This window comes from Symsagittifera roscoffensis, chromosome 1 (assembly GCF_963678635.1).
Source record: "Symsagittifera roscoffensis chromosome 1, txSymRosc1.1, whole genome shotgun sequence".
In the NCBI taxonomy this organism is placed as follows: Eukaryota; Metazoa; Xenacoelomorpha; order Acoela; family Convolutidae; genus Symsagittifera; species Symsagittifera roscoffensis.
This window is the reverse complement of record NC_087062.1, coordinates 55,942,930-55,966,359: the sequence shown is the minus strand read 5'-3', so window position 1 is coordinate 55,966,359 and position 23,430 is coordinate 55,942,930. Positions and strand designations below refer to the sequence as shown.

General features: G+C 36.7%; 2 protein-coding genes across 2 annotated transcripts in view; one reads left to right on the top strand and one right to left on the bottom strand.

The window, feature by feature from the left end:
• Positions 1 to 23,430, bottom strand: part of LOC134845987 (protein fem-1 homolog C-like) — a 390,705-nt gene that overhangs the window by 364,999 nt on the left and 2,276 nt on the right. The window lies entirely within an intron of this gene.
• The window catches only part of LOC134846000 (intraflagellar transport protein 81 homolog), a 282,975-nt gene continuing 267,739 nt past the window's right edge, over positions 8,195 to 23,430 (top strand). The window contains exon 1 of the mRNA XM_063863162.1: positions 8,195 to 8,207. The gene's annotated coding sequence lies outside the window, so the exon portion shown is untranslated. The remainder of the gene's footprint in view (positions 8,208 to 23,430) is intronic.

Genomic DNA, 23,430 nt, shown 5'->3' with positions numbered 1-23,430 from the left:
TTCTGAAGTGCAAGAATCCGGCATGTGGACTTGTCAGTCGGGCACTAACGCCAAAAGATGTTGCACACGTTGTTATTAGTGACAAACGCCGGTTTCTGATAGATTTAAATCTTTTTCCCGATCCATGCACTTCGTGAATCGCGCAATATCTTGTTCCATTACTTTACCCGATATCGAAAAGGTTGTTCTGACGAAAGAAGACAGAGCACTACCTCAAAAACTACAATTGCACAAACACGACCGTCGTTTTTGCAAGACCAACGGACTGCAGTGTAAAAACAAGTTTCCTGTTCCCCCCATGCCTTACACAGTAGTTCTTCGTCCTCTGACTTCAAATGTTGCGAAACATAAAAATGAATTTCGTAAAATTATAGAATTCATAAACAAGTTACCACGAGGAATCAATTGCGTTATGACGTTTTCAACTTTTATTGAAACCCTGAAAATGTCCGTAGATGAGTATTTATTGGCAATTAGATCTTCAATCAAAGAAACAACTGTTTTTATCCAGAGGAAGCCATCTGAAGTCCGTGTTAACAACTACAATCCAGTTTTGTTGTATCTATGGCGCGCTAACATGGACATTCAGTATGTGACAAATGCCTATGCAGTAATTAAATACATTTGCTCTTACATAGCCAAATCACAAACGGGTATGAGCGAGACTTTACGAAAAGTACAAGATAAATTCCGTGGTCACGATTTTCTCCGACAATTGCGAGAAATTGCGGGTGAATTTGTTAGAAACGAGGAAATATGCGCACAAGAAGCTGCTTTGCTTCTTTTAGAGCTACCAATTACAAGGTCATCACGTTCCTTTCAGTTTATAAATACCAGCGAACCCGAGAAACGCGTTCATATGTTAAAACCTCTCAATGTAATTTCCGAAATGGACGACAATTCGGAAGATGTTTTAGCATAAAATCACATTACTAGATACACTTCCAGGCCAGCGTCCCTTGAACAAGTTTGTCTAGCTGATTGGGTTTCACAAATCCGACTGGTTCGCAAAAACTCAAATAGTTCTTCTTCTGAGTCTTCTTCTTCTGAGTGCACTTTGGATATAAATAGTGAGAACATCTACAAATGGCCAAACGGTCAACTTGTTCAACGGATAAAGAATCCAGGATCTTATCGCATAATAAGATATGTCAAATACAGCATAGAAACTGATCGCGAAAATCACTTCCGCGAACTGTTGATGTTATTTCAACCTTATCGGAACGAATGTGATCTGAAGGGCGGATGTGTTACATTTGAAGAAAGGGTCAACCAAATCACAGCAGCTATAGATGAGAAACGAAAAATTTATGAATATTGGCGCAGTGTTATAGAATCTGTTGAAATTCCAGAAGAAGATGATATGAATCCTTTTCCTTTTTTTGCCGAAGTTAATCAACATGATGCCACAGGTGGCGACGAGCAGGAAACGGTTGTGGACAGAGGTGAAGCATTATTGCAAAAAATTTGAATCTATATAAAGCTATATTTTTGCGATAATATGTATTTTAACATTAGGTATGTTGTGCCTGCAGTTAGTGTTTGTGGTTTAAGTGTTGGAAAAAATGAGAGCAATAATGTTTTATCCCTAGATATTACTAACATTGACGATTTGCCTGCAAATTCTGCCGACGACCATAATGCGGTTCCATTTCTATTACCTGACAGTGATTATTTTAATCTAGTTTCCCGCTTGAACCAAGATCAACGGCAGTTCTTCTATACAATGATTCGAAAATTCAAAGTACCTGATCAAAGCGACTACGAAATACCCTTTCTGTCTGGTGGTGCTGGTACTGGGAAGACACATTTAACTAAAGCCATTGTTCAATGTGCTCTCAGGTGCTTTCGTCGTCCCGATTTAGACCCTTCAGATATAACTGTGCTCGTCATGGCGTCATATGGAATTGCTGCCACTCATTTAGATGGTCAAACTATCCATCACGCTCTTGGATTGAAAATAGGAAATTCACCCGACAAAATTCTTGCCATTTCACCAGAGCGATTGCATTTTTATCAAAACAAGTATCGTGAACTCAAATTCGTTGTCATTGATAAGATTTCAGTAGTTGGTGCCACTTTGCTGTATTGCATTGACATGCGATTGCGAGAAATAACTGGACGTGATGTTGCTATGGGTGGTATACCAACGCTTCTTGTTGGTGATTTGTTTCAGTTAGCACCAATTATGGACAACTATCCGTTTGAAGTTCCGAGACCACATTCTGTGCCATACAGTGCCTTTGCAGGAATATTGTGGGATTTTGTACGTCTATTTGAATTAAAGAAAATTATGAGACAAGCAAATGACCAACTTTTTGCTGAAAAACTCAACAGATTGCGAGAAGGGAAACAAACTCCACAGGACATTGCTGCTTTAAATAACAGAGTATTCTCAAAACATATCTTGTCAGACAGTGGCGTTTTGCGAATATGCCGACGAAACAAAGAAGTGCGAGACCATAATGACATTATTCCGAATAATTTTGCGGGTGAACGATATTTGGCAAATGCTCTTGATTCCGTTTCCGGAGAATTTTCATCTTGCACGTTGTCGGACACAATTTTATCAAAAGTTGTCAATCTTGACCCAAAAGACACCGGTCAACTGCATAAAGAGTTGAATCTTTGCATTGGACTACGATACATGCTTACCATCAACATTTCAACATCTGATAAGCTGTGCAATGGGAAAACAGGTGTTCTTCGCAAAGTAGTTTCCCGGAACAATTTGCCGTCAATGATATGGCTGGAATTTGAAGATTCGAACGTTGGTCATTATCAAAGAGCCCTTTTTTCAAATTATTTCACAGACGATATTTCATTATTATGGACCCCTCTTGTTATGGTTACTCGGGTGTTCAGTATGGGCAAAAACCAGTCACTTCGTATTGCAAGGAAACAGTTTCCGATTGTATTTGCTGGCGCGATTACAATTCACAAGTCGCAAGGTAACTTGTATTCTTGTAACTCGAAATATTGTTTGCGAAAGTCCTTTCCTTTTTGTTTGCTTTTGTTTCTAGGAGATGGCTATCAAATTGTCGAATGTGATTTCCGATCTGGGCGATCAGTGAATGCATTGCATTATGTAGGGATTGGTCGCGTGTTTGCCGAAGACAATCTTTATATTGTCGATAGTCTGTACGAACATCAAATTTCAGTGTGTCAGAAGGTAACTGTAACCAGTACGATAAGCTTAATGTACTATATGTAAATGTGTTTTTGAAGCTTTCTTTGTTGTTTAGGTAACAACAGAGATGGAACGCTTGCGTTGCACAAAAGTGTTGGAACTCCCTTTTGAGCTGCATCTTGCGGACGAGTACAATGCCTCCGTGTACTATCAAAACATTCAAAGCTTGAGGTCAAATTTTGCAGTTTTTGCGACAGACGAAAGTTTATACCGATGTCATTTTATTTTCCTTGTGGAAACTTGGCTGAATAGCACAGATTCTTCAGATTCGTTTAACATTCAAGGATTTAACATGGATCGTGATGACTTTGAATACAACGTTTCGTCGAGCAGACAACACACTGGTATTGTTTGCTACATCAAGAGTGACATTTATGCTGAATGTGATGTTCACTTTTTGATGTATCAAAATGTTCAATTCTGCATCGTTCGTCGTCACCTCTCTGTATTGATATGCGTGCACAGACGTCGCTCTGCGACTACTGACTCTCAACTGCGAACTGCCTTGCGATATTGTCTGGATATGTACACTTGCAACGAGGTTGCCACTGTTATGTTTGGAGATTTTAATGAGAATGTGTTGATGCAGTGTAGTCTTCCACGGTTTTTGCTTGATGGATGGTCACTGCGCTCACTAATCGCGCAACCAACTACAAACGATAATACATGTTTAGATCATGTTTATTCCAACCTGTTGGAGACAAATGTATGCGTATACGAAAGCATTGTTAGTTTTCATAAACCTATTTTTAATTTCTTTCACTATCCTTAATTGATTGTTGATGTATCTGATGTCTAGCTTTCTATTAAGAAGCTGTGGAGTCTGTCGATTAGTGTGTTTCCCTTGGAATGTTTTATTTTTTTTTGCGTTTAAGAAACTTGTTGATAAAATGGATGGGCCAACTACACCCAAGCGTGCCAGATTAGACAATGCAAGTTCAGCAGCACAATCGCCCGCGAGTCCATCGAATTCGCCGACATGTGGTTTCTTACATGCAGTGAAAGGGTTGCGAGAAAAGGGAGCAAACTCCTTCTTTGAATTTCACATACAAACAGAAAACGACGTTCTGCGAGGTCTGTGTTTTGACAAATCAAAACACAGCGTATTTATGAAATACTCATCCGAGAAGACACCCGTTTCAATAAGCGCGGCACCAAAATCGGATAAACGGGATCCAGGCCAAATGGTACTGATGGTTGGCAGTTATACCAAAGTCAGTGGAACGTCGTCTGTACAGCATTTATGGCAAAAATTTGAAAATCCCAATTTTGTGCGTGCAGTATTCTTCTTACACATATATATCCTTTATTGAGGTGGGAATAGATATTTATGTTTAGCCCATTGTTTAGATCACTGATTTTTCAAATATGGATGCACTTGTCGACAGGGAAGTTGCTTTTGACTGCGTAATTATAAGCAGAAAAGTAGAGCATCTCCCTAATCACGAGTTGAATGAATTGCAAGTTGCCACCAAGACTGGTGAAAGGGTGACTGTCAATGTCTGGGACCCTATACATGACATCCACACGCCGTCAACCATTGTCACAGTAGACGGTCGCGTGAAACTGTTCAACGAAGAACCTGTCGTTAACGTGACTTCTTGCTAAATCGACTTTTTATATATTTTGCATATGTTTTCTGATATTCAATTCAGGCTCTTTCGATTGTCCCAACAATGGACTCCAATGGCGAATTCGAAAAGGTGAAAGAAACACTTGCCGATGATGCGGTCTCTTGTGTTACCGAAGTTGTCCAAGTTGTGTCGTGGGGCATTCAACAATCAAACCACGACACCTGCTCCTCGTGCAACATCAAAAATGTTGAAGTCATTGAACTTAGCAAGATGTGTAATTCAGACAATGCTTTTGTATTGCATTGAAAACTATTGCATCGTTGTTGAATAAAAACTGAAATCATTTTCGGTTGCAGGGAAAAGTTCTGAAGTGCAAGAATCCGGCATGTGGACTTGTCAGTCGGGCACCAACGCCAAAAGATGTTGCACACGTTGTTATTAGTGACAAACGCCGGTTTCTGATAGATTTAAATCTTTTTCCCGCTCCATGCACAAACGAAGTAAGCCTGTCTGAGTTCTTTCTCGATAACCCGTCTATTACGCTCGAGTTCACCCAAGGCGTTGTATCACGTTTACACACCGCCTATTAGTAGTACGCTTAAGACTGCTTTACACTTTCTGGATGTCTAGTTGTAGACAAATTTTTGTTATGTCTCTCAAATGTACTCAAATCGTTCAAATGTACCTTGTTATATTTTTGATTGACTAGCAGTAGATGAGTTCTTTGTGATAATTTTCTTTGAATCTTTTTTGAAATTTACCATTACTGCATTTTATTCATTCTCTTAGAGGGTCACAGTTGACAATGCAGGTCACGTCGAAGAGTACGAGCATTTTGGACTACGTGTTTTAAGAATTTACAATCTGTTTTAATGTACGACCAATAAATTTTACACCTTAATTCTTAAAAAAAAACATTTTCAATTCTTCCCTTGCCATTCTGAACAGGTGGTTACAAAGTTTTAGCTAGTCACTGTATGATTTTCTGCCAGCAGCTCAACTGGTCTGTGTATACTTGTATTAGGTACACAGTTTTTTTTCAACTGCTGTGTATACTTGTATTAGGTACACTGTAGTTTCAATCAATTGATCTGTGTATACTTGTATTAGGTACACAGTTATTCTATTTCAACTTTTGTGTATACTTGTATTAGGTACACTGTAGTTTCAATCAACTGGTCTGTGTATACTTGTATTAGGTACAGTTTTTTTTCAACTGCTGTGTATACTTGTATTAGGTACACTGTAGTTTCAATCAACTGATCTGTGTATACTTGTATTAGGTACACAGTTATTCTATTTCAACTTTTGTGTATACTTGTATTAGGTACACTGTAGTTTCAATCAACTGGTCTGTGTATACTTGTATTAGGTACACAGTTTGTTTTCAACTGCTGTGTATACTTGTATTAGGTACACTGTAGTTTCAATCAACTGATCTGTGTATACTTGTATTAGGTACAGTTTTTCTATTTCAACTGCTGTGTATACTTGTATTAGGTACACTGTAGTTTCAATCAACTGGTCTGTGTATACTTGTATTAGGTACACAGTTTTTTTTCAACTGCTGTGTATACTTGTATTAGGTACACTGTAGTTTCAATCAACTGGTCTGTGTATGCTTGTATTAGGTACACAGTTTTTCTATTTCAACTGCTGTGTATACTTGTATTAGGTACACTGTAGTTTCAATCAACTGATCGTGTATACTTGTATTAGGTACACAGTTTCTTTAGTTTAACTGATCTGTGTATACTTGTAATAGGTACACTGTAGTTTCAATTAACTGGTCTGTGTATACTTGTATTAGGTGTAAAATAGGAGGCGTTTTGCTACACATACAAACACAATCTTTTGTATTTTATTATAGCTATAGAAATTGATCTACAATGCGTAAGTACGACATTTAGTTCTACGGTTGTTATTTCAGGTCCTTTGTCAAAATTTCAGGCTCTTTGTCAATATAGCAAAATTTTGGTGTATATATGTGTTAGTAAGATTTTTAGTTCTACAACGTTTATTCAGGCTCTTTGTCGATATAGCAAAATATTGGTGTATACATGTGTTAGTACGATTTTAGCTCTAGAATTGTTATTTCAGGCTCTTCGTCAATATAGCAATATTTTAGCGTATACATGTGTTAGTACCATTTTTAGTTCTCGAACTGTTATTTTATGATCTATGTCAATATATCAAAATTTTAGTGTATACATGTGGTTTTACGATTTTTAGTTCTCGAACTGTTATTTCATGATCTTTGTCAATATATCAAAATTTTATTGTATACATGTGTTAGTACCATTTTTAGTTCTCGAACTGTTATTCCATGATCTTTGTCAATATAACAAAATTTTGGTGTATACATGTGTTAGTACGATTTTTAGCTCTAGAACTGTTATTCCATGATCTTTGTCAATATAGCAAAAATTTGACGTATACATGTTTTAGTACGATTTTTAGCTCTCGAACTGTTATTTCATGATCTTTGCCAATATAGCAAAATTTTGGTGTATACATGTGTTCGTACGATTTTTAGCTCACGAACTGTTATTTCAGGCTCTTTGTCAATATAGTAAAATTTTGGTGTATACATGTGTTAGTACGATTTTTAGTTCTAGAAGTGTTATTTTATGATCTTCGTTGATATATCAAAAATTTAACCTATACATGTGTTAGTACGATTTTTAGTTCTAGAACTGTTATTTCAGGCTCTTTCTCGATATAGCAAAATTTTGGTGTATACATGTATTAGGACGATTTTTTGTTCTAGAACTGTTTTTCTTCAATTATTAGTTGTTCAAGTTGTTTGGTTTTTGCTTCAGTTTCTATGCCTTCGGTGTATTGCGCGTAGCGCCTATGTTCTTACAAAATGAGTTGAATCACTTGATGCTGCTATCGTTTATGATGCTGCGATTCTGACATGCTCAATTTCATGAAAATTCAAGTTAACTACTGGTTGGGTGCTAGTTACTACAGGCTAGTTTCAGGGGAGTTTTTAAAAAAAAATCTGTTTTTTTTTCGACTCAACTTGGTTTCTGCTCAAAGGTTGTCGGCCTTATTTCCGCTTCGTAGGTTTTGTTCAGTTGCTAATTTGAATTTGAAATATCTTTCTTTGCATATTTGCCTAGAATCCTTGTTTAATAAAGCAGGTATTAGGAAAGTCTGAGATTTGGTTTTCCTTATTATTTTTTGAGACGTTTTGGAAAATTGTATCAATTATTGCAAAAAGTATTGTTTTTTTTTCAAAACCCATTAACCAATTTTTTTAAAAAATGGTATCAATGGAAAGACCGCCAACATTCTTGTTTGCTTGAATACGCTCCTCTGGTCTCCTTTTGCCGTACTTTTTTTTTGTCTACAGCCTTCGAAAAAAACTGTGGGGTAATATTTAACAGATTTTTTTGATTTTTTTTTCGTTTTCTCACAAACTAACTTATTAAATATGAGATTTTAGTTTCAATGGTTAGATTGGATTTGAAAAACTCCCCTTCATAATCAGCTACACTCAAACTTCTTTAACACTTAAAGATATGGCTCTCAGAAAAGTGAAAATTTTGATTTCGTTTCACCGTGTTTTGAATGTTTTTTTTTGCTTTTCTCGAGAGCTAACCTCCCAAAACTGAGGTTGCGGGTTCTATGGAGATAACGGGTAGTGAAAAACTTTCCTGTATTAGCGTCCAAACGCAAAGTTATCGTCCTCGGAAAAATCAACTTTTTGATTTTTTTGAGCGTTTTTTCTAACACTTTTAAATCTAACTAAAACTTACCTTCCCAAATCTCAGATTGTGGGTTTGATCAGAAGAAAAGGTTGTGGTTAGCTCGTTTTCATACCCGACTGCGCCCAAATATTTTTGACACAAAATTATGACCCACAGAAAAGTCAAAATTTTGATTTATTGACCGTTTTTGAAATTTTTTGACTTTCTCGAGAACTACCCTGCCAAACTTGGGTTTTTGCAATCAATCGAAATTATAGATTGGGTAATTTTTTTTGCATAAGCGGCTACGCCCAATTTTAAATAAAAGCCACGATTCTTGGTAATGTCAACTTGCTGATTTGTTAACAGTTTTTTGGACTTTTTTTGATAACTAAACTGCCAATTCTGATATTATTTAGTCAATTGACACAGCAGGTTGTTGGAAGCTTAACTTATAACTTCCAACGCCCAATTTCTTTAAGTTTATTTTTTTTGAACCAGTGAAAGTTTTGAAACGTGACCGTTTTTTGGAAACATTTTGTCTCCACTCGAAAATTACCGCGCCAATTCTCAGGTTAGGTGTTCAATCGAGAAAGCCGATTTTGGTAACTTTCTGTTCTTTATCGGCTGTGACCTGTTTTTGGCAAAAAAAAATGCAATTTTCAGAAAATTTTTTACATTTTCTAAAAAGCAATCCTTTCAAATTTGAGATGAAAAATTCAATCGAAAGAAGCGGTTTTCGCGAGTAACTATAAAACAAATTATACAAACAAACAAATATAAAAACAAACGCATCGGTATAACAAAATTTAAAAATATAAAACACATACCTCCAGTTTAAGCTGGGCCCAAGGTGCCTTCATCAAGACTTGCGAAAATTTTTGGTTAACCTAGTTTTTTTTGTTCAACTTTCATTTTTTTCCGATTTATGTTTTTTAATGATTATTGTATCGCTCGTCTTTGTGTAAATAAATACGCGAAAAAAATAAATAATTTACGCAGGTTATCTGCAAAGGTATAACTATCGGGTACTGGACTTTTTTTCCTGGCATTTTTTGTTCACAGGACTGATCAACTTCTGGAGGTACCTTGGTTCATAACAAATTCAAATTTCTTGCTGCGTCCTGCATATTCAGCCTGGCGGTAACGAGTACGCCTGGAAAGGCAAAACTCCTTGATTGGAACAGTAACAAATATGGTTTTAAAAAAATTTGGCATTTTATTTGTCTGCTTATGATTTGTCGGCTTAGTTGCCGGATTTATCAACTGTCTCTTTTTGGTGCAAACAAATTTCAATATAGCTGTTTTAAGTGTCACAACTTTTTTGTATTTTTTGCAATTTAATCCGTTTTGGTTATTTACACCAGCGAATTTTAGCGAGCGTTAGTGTTATAATTACGTTTGCAATTAGCAAGCGTTATCAAACTGGAATATAGACTTTTTTCTATATGCATCATTTGCTGAAATCAGTTGAATCGTTTGCTGGCTATGCAGCTGATTTCTTTTCATTCCTCTTCTCTTAAAATCGTCCTTATTTCATTTTCCCTGGTCTGGAGGTTCAGCAGTTTTCCTTTGTACCCTAAGGTCTGGGGCTCGAGTCTTGGCCGGACTTTTTTTTCTATATCAAAATAAAAAAAGTATCCGAGAAAATGAATTGTTGTTTCATCGTTTATTCTTTTTGTCGGCTTAACTGCCCCAACGGATTTTGCTTGTGCTGTATACAATTTTCATTGTAGTATCAAATGCAAGTGTTGTTCATTCCAAGTCCAGGGAGGGGCTAAGAACTATTTAAAAATAATATAAAAAATTTTTTTTTTCATAAAATTTTTTTTTTTCGGTTTATGTTTTTTAATGATTATTGTATCGCTTCGTCTTTGTGTAAATAAATACGCGAAAAAAATAAATAATTTACGCAGGTTATCTGCAAAGGTATAACTATCGGGTACTGGACTTTTTTACCTGGCATTTTTTGTTCACAGGACTGATCGACTTCTGGAGGTACCTTGGTTCATAACAAATTCAAATTTCTTGCTGCGTCCTGCATATTCAGCCTGGCGGTAACGAGTACGCCTGGAAAGTCAAAACTCATTGGTTGGAACAGTAACAAATATGGTTTTATAAAAATTTGGCATTTTATTTGTCTGCTTATGATTTGTCGGCTTAGTTGCCGGATTTATCAACTGTCTCTTTTTGGTGCAAACAAATTTCAATATAGCTGTTTTAAGTGTCACAACTTTTTTGTATTTTTTGCAATTTAATCCGTTTTGGTTATTTACACCAGCGAATTTTAGCGAGCGTTAGTGTTATAATTACGCTTGCAATTAGCAAGCGTTATCAAACTGGATTATAGACTTTTTTCTATATGAATCATTTGCTGAAATCAGTTGAATCGTTTGCTGGCTATGCAGCTGACTTCTTTTCATTCCTCTTCTCTTAAAATCGTCCTTATTTCATTTTCCCTGGTCTGGAGATTCAGCAGTTTTCCTTTGTATCCTAAGGTCTGGGGCTCGAGTCTTGGCCGGACTTTTTTTTCTATATCAAAATAAAAAAGTATCCGAGAAAATGAATTGTTGTTTCATCGTTTATTCTTTTTGTCGGCTTAACTGCCCCAACGGATTTTGCTTGTGCTGTATACAATTTTCATTGTAGTATCAAATGCAAGTGTTGTTCATTCCAAGTTCAGGGAGGGGCTAAGAACAATTTAAAAATAATAAAAAAAAATTTTTTTTTCATAAAATATTTTTTTTTCGGTTTACTTGGTGTCTGCTCAAAGACTGTCTGCTGAATTGTCACATCTTTGTTTTTTTTTGCTGTGAGCACTTTTCATTGTAGTTGCAAGTGCAAGTGCTGTTCTATCTACTTTCAAGGGGGACTTGAAAGATTTTTAAAAAAAAAGATCATTTTTTATCGATTCAAGTAGTTTCAGCTCAAAAACTTTTGGCTTGTTGCCACATCACTAATTTTTGCTGTGCTGTAAACAACTTTCCTTGTGGTTTTAGGTGCAACTAATGTCCATTGCTGTTTAATGTGGGTACTTACACTTTTTTTTCGCTCAGCATGTGTCTGCTCAAAGACTGTCAGCTTTGTTTCTTTTGGTATACTTTGTTACGTTGTTGCTGATTTTAAATTCGAATGACCGGCATGTTTTCATTTTTTTTCGGCTTTTTATGTTTTTATGTTTTTGTTGTATCACAAGTGGTGCTAAGCTCCGCTTCGCTTCTGTGTACAGCTTTTAATTTTTTTAAATCTAAGTCACAAATACTGGTGCCATTTTAGCTGACGTTTTTAGGGCTTTTTGATAACATGTGCTTTCGAATTGTAGTAAATTTTATTTCATCGAATGAACCGAAAAAGCTATTTGTTTCAAACAATAAAACGAAACCGAAACAATCAAAAGAAACCAAAAAAATCTATTTTTTTTTTTCAAAAAAATTCTATCTCAAAATATCTCACAATTTTTAAAAAGCATAATTTATACTCAGCTTGGCTTTATGCTTTCCACTTTATTACACGCAAAGTTAGTGTTGATGCCTTCAGTTTGTTATGTTCTAAATTATTACTTGCAAAATTGTGTCTTTTTTGATTTGGTCCCACATTTGCAGCATCGCATTTGCAGAAGACCAAGTGCAATGATCAGGGCTACCCTCTATGAAGTTATCAATATTTGCTATCAAAAACTTACCAAGCCAATCCATGTCTAAAAATGACAGATTTCTTCAATTGAACTAGTTTTCTCAATCCACTTGAACGAGTGAGAAAAAATGGAGTTTATTAAAATTTTCATGCTGAGTATTTCAACTTTGTCGCTGCGAGTGTTTCATGTCGCATGAACGACTTTTTTTACTCCGTTTGTTTGAGAAAAATAACTACGATGCAAACTCTAGTGCAGATGAAAAAACCTGCCATTTTCAGACCCGGATTGCATTGGTAAGTCTTCGAAACCAAATTTTGATAACTTCATAGAGGGTAATTCCGATCATTATCTCTGGTTCTATGTAAAAAAAATTGCAGACAATTAAAATACATGTTGACCTAAATGGACAAAAAAACCGAGAATTTAAATAGTAAAAACGTGAATTTGCGCTTAATTTTCTCCACCAGTGAAAATGGTTTTCGTGGATACTGTTTGGGCTGTATATGTAAGCTTTCAATAAAATTTTGACGACCAATTTGGTTTCTTTTCAGCTAATTGGCTGTCGGCTTCATATCTGTCGGCTTATTTACCTAATATTTTGTTTCCTACAGTTTTCTGGCTGACACTGTTTATGAAATTATTTAGTTTTTGCTCCAAGTTTAAACTTTTGAATGCTCAAATTCAACCCATCTTGGAACTCTTTAAAAAATTCATTAAGTTTAAACATAGAAAAATTGATTTTAGTTTTTTTTTTGTTTTTTTTTAGTTGTTTCCTCTGCTAGTTGTTTCTCCTCTTTGATAGTTCTTGAGTGTCTTTCTGCTTTAATCCGATACTTGTTGTATCGCAGCAAGTAGTGTGAAGCTCAGCTTCGCCTCTGTGTTGATGAAAATTATATCAAAAGAAGCCTCTCACTCAGCTCAACAAAGTTCTAGAAGTGCAAAACTCTTAAATCTGTATTCGAAATTTTTTTGTTTGCTTGATTTAAAAAAGTCATTTCACTATAAAAAAAACTCGAATGCTTTGTTAAAAACAGTTTTCAATTTTGATGTGCATTTTTTTTGGAGATTTTCAGGCCACCAGTGAGATTTGTTTACGATGCTTCTTTTGATATAACTTTTTCAGCAATTAATTTTGTTGTTTTAGCGTAACTCTTTATGAAGTAAAACACCAAAGTTAGCCATTTTTGAGATACAATTTTGGTTGCAAACTTCGCAGACTAAATTGCAACATAATAGTTCTGGTGAAACGCTAAGCAACTTCTGTTCTGTTCACTCTTTGTCTAATCTTAGACCAATTTGAGAAAAAAAGCGTTTAAAAATTCCAATGTTTTTTGTTTTGTCCAGTTAATTTTAATCAGCACTTTATTTTGTGACAATCATCCTTTTCTTTTGCTGAAAAAGTTAAATAGAAAGGGCACTAGCAGCGCTAGGACGTAGACCAAAAAAGTGTCAGAATCCACTATTTTGACATCAACTGCCCGCCACCCCTCTTAACTCTGTTATTAACTCTTTTCAAAGAGTAGCACCAATTTAGTAGCAAAATATGACCTCCATTCCTGTTAATGGATTCCTTAAAAGTCATCTGGAAGCACCAATAAACTTACAAAAAAACTGCACATGAAATTCATTTACCTTTCCATCTCAATATATCAATAAATACACCTTCCTAAATCAGTTAGTTTGGCTGGGGAGGGGAGTTTTAACTGGGCTCGAAATGGAAATTTTCAGCAACTCAACTTCGAGCATTTTACATGCAGCGCTTAGCAATTTTATTTTGAATTAAATGCTGGGGTGAAAGACATGAACTTGGTCTAACTGGAGGGGCGATGTAACACTGATCGAAAGAGTAATAAAAACAGGCTATATACAAGTCAAAAATTATCTGAAGATAAACAAAAATACCCCGAGAACCCGGGGAAGATGTTATTTGATCCGAAAAATCATAAAAACTGGCTATTTCAAAAATCAAAATTTCACTGGATATAAAAAAACAACCCCGAGGACAGGTTTTTCCCATTGTCTTTGAAAGTGAGAGTAGAATTGTAACTTCTAGAACGAGGCATTTTGGAGTACAACTCTATTTTCGATTGATGGTGCGTGTTCAATGATGGTTTATGCAATGATCGAGAAATGTTGAAATTCCATGGCAGCTAGTGCTATTAATCAAGGAAATCCGATAAAAAAACGTGAAGGACGGAAATTTTGAAATAAAGAAACAAGTTGAAACAAATTGAAATTGAAAATGCTATTATATGCATATCGAAAGTAAAACTAAGGAATAATTCATTGAAAATGAAGTTGAAAGTGTTGAGATATGCTATCAGGAAATTTGCAAATATCAATGAAAAAAACAAATTTCAACTTCAAGCGTTATTTGAATTCAATTGTTCGTAATGTATGTTTCTTTGAACCCAACTTAATTGTCAACTAGCAGGCGCGCATCTAGGAATTACTCGAGGGGGGGGGGCGGATTTTCAAAAAAAATTGAAGTTTTTCTCGACCTTTTTTTAGGTCGACTAAATTGATTTTCTGAGCTCTCCCAAATCATTCTAAAGACCCTATATTGACCAAATTTTCTGCACCGCAGGCAACTTTTTCAAAAAACATGCCAAAAAAGGCATTTTATGGACTTTTTAGAAACTTTTGACAAAAAAAATTGCGTTTTTTCGGCGCGCGCTGCACCCTCAAAGATAGTATATATTGGCGCCAAAGGCGCCTTTACAAAAAAAATGTAAAGTCAGTCATCCAAAAGTGGATATCTCAAAATCGTACAAAGTGAACCGATCCCCCCCCACCCCTAGATCCGCTACTGTCAACTATTCTACCTTGAATTTTAAAATGAGCATTTACACTTCCTGACTTTTCATTCCAAAAAACTTGTCTTGAATTTTACTTTAAACGCGTATTTTTTAGTCAAATTGCGCCAAATTTTAAAGTTTTTTTCTTTTTCAATGGCTGAAACTATAAATTACTGTAAGTTTTAGTCATGGATTTTGATTGGTTAGTTCTGAGTCAATTATCTATTTGGTTCATTTTTTCAACATTTTGTTTCGTTTAGGTCCACGTTTTACATTACTAGCAGAGTCTGCACATAGCTAGCCAATTTTTCTTCATTGCAGAACGTCCGTAAGTATTTCTCCAGGGTAAGAAATCATGGTCTGAGCCAAGACTCCTCCACTTGGTCCTTGTATCTCGGAAGCACACACTGGAAGCACGGAGCACGGCAAAAGACAGCCGGCACTTCACCCAGCTCATAGTTTTACTATAGGGTTTCTCCCACTTGGTAGATAATGCTTCTCCTATTCTCCGAAGGAAACTTGCAAATTCTGGAGCAAGCATCCCATCAACAGACACGACAAGAGAAGTGAAAGACATATGTCTTTTCTGACACGCGTCTGAATATTTGGTCTTTTTCTCAACCTCTGCTGAAGGCAAAACAAGCATGGGGCTTCTGTTCTGATAAGAAATGGTGTCGGTGTCAGAGACACGATTATCAAAAGATGCTTCTCCCTGTCTAACATAAACTCCACGACAAAACAAATCTGCAATTGATGCGGGTGTCTCATCTTGCGGGTTGTATTCTCTAATAACAGTCTCTCTCTCTCACTCTCTGTACATCCTTCCACACTAAAGAAGCTAAGTCGCCTACAGCATCCCTAACCTCATTGTGCCGTAAAGTTAAGAGACCATCTTTTTGCACGCTAACGCATGCCGTAGGGTGAATGGTGACTGGCAACCATCACAAAAAGTTGGCGAAGCGATCAAATTTTTGTTATACCGGACACTCAATGTATCCCGAAACTCCACTTCTGAAAAATCAACGTTTTATGCAGCAATTGGTAACGCTGTCAGCCAGGCAGACAAGCTTCCTTCATTGATTCTTTTTACTGCGCGAACTTGGTCTACTGGTAGCTCATTCAATAACTCCCCCAACAACTCTCCATGTTTTTCTTCCATTATTCGATGATGTTTTTTCCGCGATCGAGACTTTTGCTTTCTGTGGTCTTCACGGGAAAAACTGTGCTGATCAACAATAGCATCATAAAGAACCGTAACTGCTTCCCGTGACGTGTTGTAAGACTCATCAGCGAAACTGGTTGGGTTAGACACTCCAAGACCACCCCTTTTTGCTGGCAAACAAAAGAGACGTCTCTCCATTGTTGAAATCGACGAAGTTCCAAGTATCACAGGTAAGAATTTCTCCATCAGAAGGTTCTCTAGCGGTTAAAAAAGCTGACTAGAACCACCCAAAACATGATGGGAAAAATTCCATTCCGCTTGTTGGGACTTAGTCAGTCCTGATAAAGCACATTGTGGTTCTGTTTTTGCCACAAAAGAAAGTTTCTCAATTTTGTCTATCCATTCAAGTTCTTTCTTTTTCAGGTAGATGTTCTTCTCATTTCCGTCTCCAATGAAACCGCCTAAAAACCTTTTCCCTTCCAGTATAGTAATCGAGTACTTGTCAAATATGTGATGCACTTCCTCAGCATATTGTTTATCGACAACCAGAAAATTCTGGAAGGCTCTGGAAAGTAACCGAAGGCGGGACCTTCCTCAATCAAGTTTTTGAGCCATATCTCCAACTTCTTGAGTTTTGCTATGGCCGCAGAATCATCAGCATACCAACTTTGTAACACATTTTCGGATCCTTTTATTTACCGAATCAGGGGAAGAAGTGAAACCCCATAGAAGAACATTGCCAGTGGGTCTCCCTGTGTGGTTCCTTCCCTACTGTATATCACTTCATCGGCGCCAGCAACGAAAAGCGACGCGAAGACTCTGTAAGTATTGAAGAGAAATCTAGAACATCTAGGCCACAATATTCGAGCATTCCACAACGCAGTTTCACGATTGAGCGAGTTGAAAGCATTTGAAGCATCCATCAACAGCATGCCACAACCATCTTCCTTGTTGTCATCAAAAACATCAGAGAGCGCATGAATTGCACCTTAAACGCCAGCTTTCAGCCCACAAGGTAATTGATCAGTCGAACATGTTTATTCAAGGTCAATTTTTGTGAACTCAGCCACACTTTTGCAAATTATTCTCCTTAGACATTCGCCTATGCCAATAGGTCGCACGCCAGGACATTTATCAAGCGCAATCAATGTTCCAGAAACCAGTGCTCGCACTTTCGACCATGGTAAGATTTGATTGCACATTTTTGTGGCGAGAGTTGCAACTTCGTCTCTCAAGTGTGAACTGTGAGCCCCATGACGTAATAAAACCGTCTGCCAATGCTCAGAATCTGTTCCCGAAGCTCCCGAACTGCCCTCCAAAGAACGTGTCGTCTTTTCGATGGAAGCAGAACTGATTATAACATCTTCAAAGTCGGGTAAAACTGGCACTTGCAATCGCGAAGAGAGATGTGACTTGTGTGGCGCTGGATACTTTGACTTCAAAGTCTCTAAAACGGTCACACCGTTCTTCACCTCTTGCATCGGATCAAGCACACCCCCGCTTGTTCACTCCGAGAGCCACCGCATAGCACTTCTCACTTTGCCTTTCACCATTATTGAAGCAAACACTTTCGAGACATGTTTCTCGTCCAAATTATCTTGATTTATTTGTTTCTTTTGGCCACATCTCACTGCTTCCGCCAACAACTTGTCGAATTTGTTTTCCTTCCAGTCTTCAATGCGCCGTCCAATAAGTGTTCGAATGTCTTTTGATGCTTTGATCATTGGATCTCTTTGTAACAAAACACGACTCATCACCAGAACTCTTTCTGAAGTGGAATCAGCAGTGGTAGAAAGAAGCTTCAGTTCATGTGTCAAGAGGTCCACGTACTTCCTACCAATGTTACCATTAGGCAAAATATATAGTCTTTTTGGCAACCGTATACTTTTCACCCATCTTTCAGTCCAAATCGAATGATCAAGACAAGTTGATTTGTCAAGTGACGCACCGAATGCTTCGACCATTATGTCTTCGTCATGGCTTTCAAGATTCGGATCAAATTCTGGTAGCACATCTTCTATTTGCAGGTCTTGCATGGCTTGAGTTATTCCTGTGCGGCCATTGCTTGTCGGTGTAACATTAACGCGGTCATTGTTATCTTGTGATATCAACAAGTCTTCCACTTCAAACCCGACGGTATTGGAAACACTGAGCTGCGAATCAGAATTATACCCCAGATAACTAGGCGGTTTGATAATTCCCTGAGTCCGCCTCATGATATCACGAGCGTTCCTCAAACCAAACTCGAACTCTTCCCTAGCACGGGCCACTCTGCTCCAGAAACGAGCTCCTCTCCAAACACGAGTTCCAAGCACCGGCTCTGTACCAAACACACACGAGCTCCAAGCACCGGCTCTGCATCCAACACGAGCACCAATCCACAAATAAGCTGTACTCCGAACGCGTGCTCTGCTCCAAACTCACGAGCTCAGCTCCAAACACGAGCTCTGATCCAAATACGAGCCTTGCTTGAGATAAAATGTCCGCTCAGTTGTCGATGTTGCAGTGGTTGTTTTTTTTCTTGCTTAACAAGACACTTGCATAATTTTTGCCAATAATTGTTTACATCTTATGTAATTTAAAAAGTAAATAAGCTAATTGCTTTTACATACTTGATAATTGTTCCGTCTTTTTTCCAAGAAAATGACATTTGATGCTCTAAACTGCAACAGAATCTGCCAGCGTAATCAAATGAAGACCTTTAATGAATATTATAGCCATTTTACAAAAAAACTCAAAAAAAATTGAAGCAGAATAAATACATGAACTAAACACAGTTCTGTTCACAAACTAATTATAGGGCCGATAATCATACATCAAAAGCAAAATCATGAAAAGCAAAATTGATAAAAGTGACAATCATTTGTTGCCTTTGCAATTTAATTACAATATCAAGCTCAAACAGTTATGACAAAGTCATGATTTTAAAATGATTTGCTGAATATTACAGCCATTTTACATTAAAAACCTCAAAAAATGTATAAATAGATTAAATACATAAACTAAACACAGTGCTGATTCCAAACAATCGTAGGGCCGAGAATCATGTAGCAAAATCATGAAAAGCAAAATTGATAAAATTGACAAATATTTGTTGCCTTTGAAATTTAATTGCAATATCAAGCACAAACAGTTATGACAAAGTCATGATTTTAAAAAGATTTGCTGTATAATACAGCCATTTTACATTAAATAACCTCAAAAAATTTATAAAGAGATTAAATACATAAACTAAACACAGTGCTGGTCACAAATAATTGTAGGGCTGATAATCATGTAGCAAAATCATGAAAAGCAAAATTGATAAAAATGACAATCATGTGTTACCTTTGCAATTTAATTGCAATATCAAGCACAAACAGTTATGACAAAGTCATGATTTTAAAATGATTTGCTGAATATTACCGCCATTTTACATTAAAAAACCTCAAAAAAAGTATAAATAGGTTAAATATATAAACTAAACACAGTGCTGGTCACAAATATTTGTAGGGCCAAAAATCATGTAGCAAAATCATGAAAAGCAAAAATGATAAAAAATGACAAATATTTGTTGTCTTAGCATTTTAATTGCAATATCAAGCAGAACAAGTTCTTACAAAAGGCTTGAATATAAAACGATTTGCTGGTTTCCATGAGGTTTACTAGAGACTGACGGTTTGTACGACGGTATTTACAAAACAAGTGTGCTGTAATCAGGAACTATATGCTTTTCGGTAAACATTTTTTCTTACACATTTAATGTTGCCTTATTATCGAATTTTACCAACTTCTCGGCCTTTTCCCACTTAGTCTGGCGATAATTCCATTGCTTTTCCACCCTATAGTCTGGAATTTGATTCCCCGCCGTACATTTTTTTTATCAATGAAGTTGATTTTTTTTTTCGGAGCCAAACCACGGTTTTTTTTGCACTGTAAGCAGTTTTCATTTTGAAGTTTCAAGTATCGGTGATTAATTCCTGTAGTTTGTAAATTTTCCAACCATAGCTGGTGTATTTTTGTTTTTTTCTAGCATTTTCTGTGATTAGAAGTTTTATTCGGTCTGAAAAGTTTCGGCTGATTTTTTGCCGGTTTAAAGAAACTGTTTTCCGTTGTCCTAACAAAAAAAATGATTACTTGTAATTTGAATAAACAAATCGGTTGAAGGAGATAAGTTGAAATTCAGGTAATTTTTGTTGCTTAAATTTTTTCTTTAAGAATTTCCTTTCCAAATTGTTTCCCTAAAAACTGAATTGTAGGGGTTTTGTTAGTCTCCTCATGTTGTTTTGGCTGAATAGCCACATCATGAAACTTGATTGTGTTTGTAGCAATTTTCATTGTAGTTGCAAGCGCAATTGTTGTTCAATGAAGTTTCAGGTTTTTTTCTACAATTGCAATTACAATTGCAAGTGTTGTTAATTGTAGCTTCTGGGAAGACCTATAACTTTAATGATTTTTCTGTTTAAAAATTGTGTTTTTCTTTTTAGTTTAACATGTGCCTGTGGAAAGATTGCCGGCTTTGTTTTTTTCTGTTGCTAAATTGGTTTTAAATTGTTTCGCATCTTTGAAAGTCTACCAAAACTTACAAAAGTTTAAATTCCGATGGATCTAGTTTTTTTTTTAATGTTTGTGTTGTATCGCAATTGATGCAAAACTCCGCTTCGCCTCTGTGTTGAAGCAGTATTTCATATTAGTTTTCAAGCAATTTTTGAGCTTTTCAAATGACTTTCTCAGGTTTTTCAAAAATTTCAGGCTTTTCTAAGTTAACTTTTTTGAGTAACTTTATGTATGTGATTTATATTTAGCTCAAAGACTAGTTTCTTCTCGAAAATAATTTTCATGCATGTTTCATTTCCCGATTTTTGAAAAAGAGTCATTTAAAACCTAAATAACGCTTTCAAAAATCTTTTAATGGGACAATATCAACTTTTTGCCCCTTTAGTTTGCTTTACTTTTCGGTAAAAAATAATAAATTGAATGTAAAGAACTGATGTTTAGGAAAACAAATAAATTATCATTGTAGAATTGGCGATTCTACTATAATACATGCTATAGTAATTTGAGCGTAAGATTGATTCGTCATTAACAACATCTTCAAAGATATCGTCACTCCTATACCAGAAAAAAAATTGACAAAATTGACGAACCCCCCCCCCCCCAAACGGAATATTATTATGCAATTCAGAGGAGCGATTTTAAGGGTAATTTGACCCAGGCATAAGAAATACGAGACCCCTCAGACCCTTGGGGGGCAATTGATAACGTTCCCCGGAAGTGTTAATGGCCCTATCGGAACTCGGAAACCAGCGCCGGCATTGGGCTCAATTTTTAAAATGTTTGCAGGCCTAGTTCAGGAAAGCTTAAGTTTGGAATTCCAGAACCCTATGAACGCCACTTCTGGTTTTATGCCCTAAGAAAACAAACCAATCACTAAGTTCCGGAAGTCGTTTCTCGGCCTCCAATGAACGCAGGGAGTTCAAGTTTGGAGGGATGATAGGTAGTGGCAAGATACATCTTCTGTTATAATTTGAACCATTTCCAGCGGTTGGATCGGAAGCTATTAGCACTTAGACCGGAAATAGGTAATTTACGTAAAATGATGAACGGTGGCATATTAGTTTTCTTGCACCAATAGACATAAAGTACAAACCCCGAAAAAAGACCTCTTGTGAGTGAAACCCCTCCGGTGACTCCTTCCGGCGTTAACAGCCTTTTTCCTTAGAATTGAGATAACCTGTGAAGCATTATGGGGATATGGACGGAACTTGGTAGTTAGGTCCCACATGTGGCTCTAAAACCAAATATGGAAGTTTGAAACCGGGTGACCCTGGGTGACCTTAAGTTGACCTTTGCGCGTTATGGTCAAAAAATTTGCATAGAAAATCCCGAGATTAACACCGGATAGTGGAGTATTTTCCAGCCCAACCCCTAGAAAGGAGAATGGGTCACCTTGCTAAAAATTGGGAGGAAACTCGTATATTGGGAACTAGAGCAGAAGCTGATAGCAATATAGCTTTTGCATTGCAACCTTGGAGTAGTAGAGTTAATTCAAAGTGGACTTGATGAAAATTGGGTTTAGTTTAGCGTGGAAACTGATTTAATCATAGCGATTCAAGTAGACTAAAAAAAGTAGTCCCAGAGGAAATTGATAGTAATCTGACCGCAGCATGAGAAATAAGACTCCTGAATAGTATGAACGGACGGGGAATTTGGCTACCTGGAGGTGAATTTTTGGTTGAATTTGACCCCTAATAGACAAACCAGGTTCTTATGACGGCTAGATGGTCAAATTTGGAGTATAGTTCAGATAGAACTTTCTGAAATGAATTATCTACCCATGAAAAAGACCTCTCCCCATCCTTGGGAGGTCGGTACGTAAACGGGATAAATAAGTTAAAGACCTTGGGAGGGTCACTGAGTCAACATAGCATGGTTTGGAGGTTGAGTTGAACTCGAGGGCTGAAGTCACGGAGGCCAGGAATTAGTTGATTAGAATCGTATGACATTTGTTTGCTTCGTCACATTGTGACAATTACTACAAACCGGGTATCTAATTAGCGTGTACAGATTGGTAAAAGAAACCGAACTTGTCACGTGGCAGAGCTGACAAGGGTTGAAACCTAGTCATAAAATAAGTGCGGACGGCTGATTTAAGCGGTTGCCTGGACTGATAGAGAATGGCGTGACTTAACTAAAACTAAGTGTAAATAAAGATAAGGAACAAGAGGGTACAGGAAAGCCTTTAAGAGTCAGAACAGTTGTTAGCTACTATTAAGAGTAGTTGGTTCTCACACAGAGCAATTGATAATGAGATAGATTTTAGTTGGTTCTCAGCTATTTAGAGAGAACAATTGTAGCAGAAACAGTAGATAGTTGGTTCACAGCAGAGTGAGAAAACTGATTCTTGAAGCTAACGAGATCATTTAAAGTACCTCAACGGAATAGTGATCCGAAGAGACACTATTAATTTCAGCAGGCCAAACTGAGTGTGTATGTGGATTTATTGTGTGTTGATTAGATAGATCTATCTACGGAGAGAATCGTTTAGTGGAGTCAATTGGAAGTCAAATTGTAATTAGACAATTGTGCTGATATATCGCGGACCCTTTTCTTTTGATTTGTTTATTATATTATAACCTGGCCACTCACAGCCTTCTGTAGTTGGAAATGTATTCATGTGAATTGAATTACAATTGGAAATTTTTGCGATGGTATTGAGTAGACGAGACAGCCTGAAGTGCAGTACACAAGAAAGGTACAAGCAACATAATACAATATAGACTAGTTGCCACCAACTTAACTCTTTCGGGATTGTAGATAGTACTGAATATCGAATCCCCGCTGAATTCCCTACCCAAGGAACTACTTTGCTACTTTGCGGTGTCGCTAAGAGAG